This window comes from Triturus cristatus, chromosome 5_2 (assembly GCF_964204655.1).
Source record: "Triturus cristatus chromosome 5_2, aTriCri1.1, whole genome shotgun sequence".
NCBI lineage: Eukaryota > Metazoa > Chordata > Amphibia > Caudata > Salamandridae > Triturus > Triturus cristatus.
The window spans coordinates 920,015,046-920,021,398 of NC_140588.1; positions in this window are offsets into that span (position 1 = coordinate 920,015,046).

Here is a 6,353-nt window from a genome sequence, read left to right on the forward strand (position 1 = left end):
CTGGACAACATTGTATCCTATGCTATTGACATACTGGAACAAGATTTAGCCATGTCATAACAAGGCCAATCTCAGTTACGTTCTATTATGTTATTAGGCTGGACGCTGCAATCCTTGCATGCAGGCTGTGTGCCTTGGCGGTTTATCAACACGTCGTCTCTGTTTCCTGAATACAATCTCACAGATAAACAGATCGAACTGGCACAAAGGGGAGCAAAGTATACAGTGCTGAGCTTTGAAAAACTGGAAAAATTACCATTTACGGTAGCAGAAAAACCAGCTACAGAATGGCTTATCCATGGCAAAATAACTCTGCCTGTCACTACTTTTCATTTTCAGTATTGCCTCAAACAAATGCAAGCAGGCAAATATGAAAGGTTGGGTAAAGAATACATTAAGACATCCTGGGTTTTACCTTACGAATACAGATGTTGGAGTGGGGGTCGTGAAGTGTTTCTAAGGGGTACACACTGTGAAAATGCACTGAGCGGTTCTCTCATATGTCAGGACATTTCTTCACACGGGGCTTGTAATGCTTCTGTGGCAAACTTGTCCTGCCACCTACAGGGTGCACCAACGTTTGGCCAACTTTCTAGCGGGAGTTACCTCATGTTGAATGATCAAGGTTGCTGTGGTATGTTGCCAGGAATCCCATATCTGGTAATAGTTAGCTCCAGGGTTACTTGTTGTATGCAAGTATTGTTCCCCCCAATAGACAAGTCAGGGAGTCGCCTATATGGCATTTACTGAATGTTTCTTTTATACGTTTTGATACTTTAAGCAGAATGAAAGCCATGCTTTTGCAACAGACCGTGCCTTTGACCTTGGCCAAAGAAACCTATGATCTACAAATTGCACGGACTTCGGCTGAGATACAGGCTCTAATTCGTACAAACTGCCCTATAGATTTCGTAGAAATGATGGAACGTATCTTAAACATGTCTGATACGAGCGGGATTGTACATGTATTTAAGACCATATGTTCAGGACTGTTAACACCTTTTGAGGCAGTCCTCAGAATCATTCCAAACTTCGTGCATTTGGTGTTTGGTGTTCTGCCATTAGTTCTAGCACTCTTTGCAGGAATCCTGTTTTTTTTCCTACTGCCATGCTATGGCAAGCCTATCCACCGGCGTCACTCCCAGCAACTTGGAGAAAGCTCTCCTAGAATGGAAGTGCTGTGAGCGCATAGTGCAGCTTTTGGGCATACCTCATCTACGGGAACTTAATACAACATGGTTTCTGTCATTTAGACCAATCTGGCAAGATTGCATCTTACCTGTTCTACGCTGCCTGCTTTGCAGGGAAGGATGCGTGCTAGACATCTGTCTAACACTCCTATCAGTCATGCCAACGGATATCGATACTCTGCTGGACCCGATAATGGCCCATGCTCTGTGTTGTCCCCAGAGGCTACCAATCCTGATGATGGCAATCGTTGAGATCTCACAGACGCTTCCTGCTGCTGCTGAGGTACGAGATGGATCAACAGGAACACAGGTAACAACGGACGCGAACATTTCTGCAGCATCCCATGCTGAAGGCGATGCTTCACATTTGTGTGCAGTTAACCTTCTAAACGAAATGTTCCAACTGTCACCGACATCGGTAGATGATCTTTTGTCTACAGGAGTAGATGATTTCATATTTTCTCCAGACCCATTCACTGACTTTGATTGAGCTCACAGTGTACCAGGAAAGCCTCCATCTTTTCAAAACAGAACAAAACTTGCAACTCTTCCTAAAACTGACTTTTTTCTAAATTTGAAAATACATGGCAATTCAATCTGCTTACCGTAGAACTATTCATATAGAACAGACTTCTTTGAATACTTCCAGGGACATATTGTCACCTTATTTACCACAATTTCATTTAGTACCATGTAATGAAATGGCATTGATTTTTTGAATACTTGTCGACCATTTCATCATATGTATATATTTCTATTCATTCATATTGCATTGATTTCCGATATATGCTTAGAATGAAACACTGCTTTAAAATGTACAGTACCTTTGCATTGCATGTTTTAGCAACAGTTTTTAAAAACTTCTTTTAGTATGCTTTTACAACTGTTTTTAGCAACATGTGGTACTCAGTTTAATGTTTAGCATTTTATATTTAGCATTTAGCATTATCATTCATTCGAAAGTGGAGTGGGTGTTGTATTCCGCTTTAGGTGTCCGTATATTGGTTTTCCTGATTCATGTCCTTATATAGGCACAATTCGCATTGCCTTTATATAGGCATAAGATCCCAGTCCTTATTTAGGCATAAACCATGCTATCCAAATACAGGCATGGTCACCTACATACATCCACCCCAACGTCACAACGAGTTCTTAGAGCCCAGACCCTTAAGCTCTTGGGAGTTTCCCCTAGCACAGGATTATTGATTTCTGCTAGAACTCATTTATTATGCATGAACCGCTATTACTTAAGGGTTCATTCCTGACGTCTTCCTCTGCCCGACTTTACATCAATGCTAATATTCCAAGGCACCTACCAGGTATAAATATACCTTCCCTTGCCCAAGCAAGTAGGAGGAGACCTCGACTTTAGAGGAGCCCGTGTCCCGGCTAGGCCTGGGCGAAATTTGCGAAAGTGTCTTTCGCAAAATATCGCGAAACGGCAAAAAATCTCCGCGATCACGTGAAATTTCGTCTGATCGCGGAGATTTTGTGCTGATTAATGCGTTACTGAATTTGACCTTCAACTCGGGCACCTACTTTATTTATATCTGTAAGACTTACAGATATAAATAAAGCAGGTGCCCGAGTTGAAGGTCAAATTCAGTATAAGTAAGTGCTTCCTGTTGAGGTTTAATTTTTGTGACAGGAGCATCATGCCGGAATGAATCCTGCCCTGCATATTTATTCAAGAAGATGCCACCGTTTTGTGCAATACCTCTACTCAACCCTGCTTTAAAAGATTACATTTTAGTCCAAGTGAAGCGTCGTTCTGGGTCTAAATGTAACATGGGTGTCCTCAATCCTTCACTGCTAGTGCCTTGGTGAGAGGGCTTCGGAGCTGTTACACGAACTGGCTATCAAAATGCAACTTAAATGTGCTGAAGCAAACCTTTTTGTTGTGGGTGTCAACCTGCATTCAGTGAGTAGTATCCATTGTGTGCTTACCGATCTGCTGCTTGGGGGTCCACGCACCGGGTGACTGCCATTACAGGAAGGGAGAGCGGTTAGCGGTCTAGTTGTTGGCTCCAGTAGGCTATTTTAGCCGGAAACTGGAGCGAACGCGCAGCGGACGCGCGCAGCGGGCGCGCCGATGGCGCGCCGAAGGCGCGCCAAAGGCAAGCCCGTCTGCGCCCGTCCGCAACCGATCCGCTACTAGCACCAGCCCTAATGTCGGCCCTACAACTAACACCGAGATGCGGCTATCTTATTCAAGCTTTCAGCTGCACGCACTAAACAGTAAGCTTCATAATTCCGGATGTATCGGTCTATTCCCGAAAACACTTCCAGAACTAGACCAGATAATCTGTCCCAATTGCAATGCCAGGATATCATTATACTATTCCTACGCATCTCTGAATACACAGTTCTTGCAAAAGACAATCAGGGGAGAGCCTGAAAATAATACGATTAAATGCCTCCTGTTAAATACTAGATCTCTAGTAAAACACAGTTTAGAATGTGCGCAGCTCCTTGAAAATGAAGACATCAAGATAGCCTTCTTGACTGAAACTTGGATGACCGAGGCCTCAGGCCCGGACTTGATCAATGCCACACCTCCTGGGTATAGCTGCCATTCTCTTAACAGGGCCAACAAGAAAGGAGGGGGGCTCGCAGTAATTTTTCATGACTCTCTGAACGCTAAGTTTCAGGGTGCCCTTAAGCCAGAATGCGAAACTCTGAATTTTTGCTTTTATCTTTCCCATCACTACACTTTTAAAGGGACCTTAGTTTATCGGCCTCCCGGCCCCAAAGCTCAGTTCCTTACCCAAGCCAGTAGCTGGATCGAAAACGAACTAGGATCCAGTTCATTTACAATCCTGGGGGATTTTAATTTCCACTTAGAAAAAGAGGGAGACCCGGATACTAGTACACTAATTGATATAATGAATTCAATTGACCTGAAACAGCTGGTTCCGGGGCCCACACACAAAGCAGGGCATACCTTAGATGGAATCTTTTCTAATAATGAACAGCTTAATCTTATTACTACGTATCCTGTTATTTGGTCGGATCACAATGCAGTGATATTTTCTGTCTCTCCTCCTCCTTCTATTCCAACACAGGGCAAGACAATACATAGGCTATATCGCCCCTGGAATAAGGTTAAAGGTCAGGATCTAAGTAACTTCCTATTCGATACCCTTCCTGCCCCTCCAAACGATTTAGATATGGCCGCTGAATGCTACTCTAAGTGGTTGGAAGCCGCCAGTAATAAATTGGCTCCTCAAAAAAAAAGTAGGAATAATAGAAAACGACCAACGTCTCCATGGTATTCGCAGGAACTCAGGGAAAAAAAACTTCAGTGCAAAATGCATGAGAGAAACTGGAGAAAGAAGTACGAGGAAGCAGAGAAAATATTATATAAAGATTGTCTTAAAGAATATAAAATATTGTTGTTTAAAACGAAACAAGATTTCTTTGCCCTCAAGATACATGAGGCCAAAAATTCCTCTAAAGAACTATTCAAAACAGTTATGGCGTTGGTCCATCCTGTTCCCCCTCCCCTAAATTACTCTCAAGAGCTCTGTGACAAGATAGCAAATCATTTTTTCGATAAGGTCAACAGGATTTTTTCCAACTTCTCACAAGTACCGAAAAATCCCGATCGGATTATGCCTGATCAAAATAAACAGATGACATTATCAAATCAGCTACTCCAGTTTGGCCCAATCACAGCTCTTGAAATTGGGAATATCATGACTAAAATTAGATCAGGATCCCCACTGGATCCATGTCCTGCATCAGTGCTAAAACTTGCACCTGAACCAGTTACAATATTTCTGGCATCTGTAATTAACGATATGTTTACAAAAGGATATTTCCCACTAATTTGGAAAACAGCATCGATTCTCCCACTCCTAAAAAAACCCCAACTCGATAATAATGATCCGAACAATTTTAGGCCTATATCTAGGCTTCCGTTTCCTGCTAAAATTACGGAAAAAATCATGAACATACAACTTAGTAATTTTCTGGAGACAAGTCAGGCACTGGATCCCACTCAATATGGCTTCCGAGCGGCACACAGCACCGAAACGGCACTCCTTAAATCAACAGAAGAGATCAGAGCCACCCTTGATCAGGGAGGAAAAGCGGCACTGATTATGTTGGACTTATCAGCAGCGTTTGATACGGTCCATCATGGGTTACTGATGGATCGATTACACGAAATTGGAGTCCGAGGCATGGCCTGGAACCTGATTAATTCCTTCTTGAAGGACAGAGTACAAACGGTTACTCTAGGCAACTTCTCGGCCAAACCTTTCTCCTTCCCCTGTGGTGTACCGCAGGGCTCCTCCATCAGTCCAACACTTTTTAACGTTTATGTTAAGCAGTTAGCCCCTCTGGTAGAGTCATTTGGGTTTCACTTAACCTCCTACGCCGATGATACCCAGATTGTCGTGTCGTTGCATCCGGGATGACAGCAGAACATCTCCTCTGGATTCAATGATTGCATGACTGAGGTTGGTAAATGGATGGCGCAAAACTGCCTCAAGTTGAACTCCAACAAGACAGAGGTGGTTCTCTTCGGGAACGATCTTAACTTTTGGACCCCAGAATGGTGGCCAGACTCTTTGGGACCACTTCCAATACCTAACAGGAAAGTTAAAAATCTAGGGATAATACTAGATAGTCAGTTATCCTATAGAGACCAAGTTAACGCGGTGGTGTCAGCCACCTCATTTACCTTAAAATCCTGCAAAAAAATTCTGCCACTACTTCCCAAAGAGAGTCTAAGAACAGTGGTTTCAGCACTTGCCCTCTCAAAACTGGACTACTGCAATAGCCTTTACCTAAATATTCGGGAAGGGCTATTGAATAAACTTCAGCTACTTCAAAATGCAGCCGCTCGACTCATTTCAGGGATTCCTAAGTATGCTGCCATATCACCCGAAATCAAAAAACTTCATTGGCTCACAGTTAAAAAACGTATCTTGTTTAAAGCCATGTGTATTGTGCATAGGTCACTTAATGGTGGGGGACCCTCTCACCTGACCAAGCACATCCGTTGGTATACACCCAGAAGAGCATTACGCTCGGCTGAGGCCAAACTGGCCATTGTTGCCCCAGTAAAAAAAACGAATTGGGGTGGCCGGAGTTTTCTGGTTGGAGCAACAAAAGCCTGGAATACGTTGCCACGTCACCTTAGAGAAATCTCTA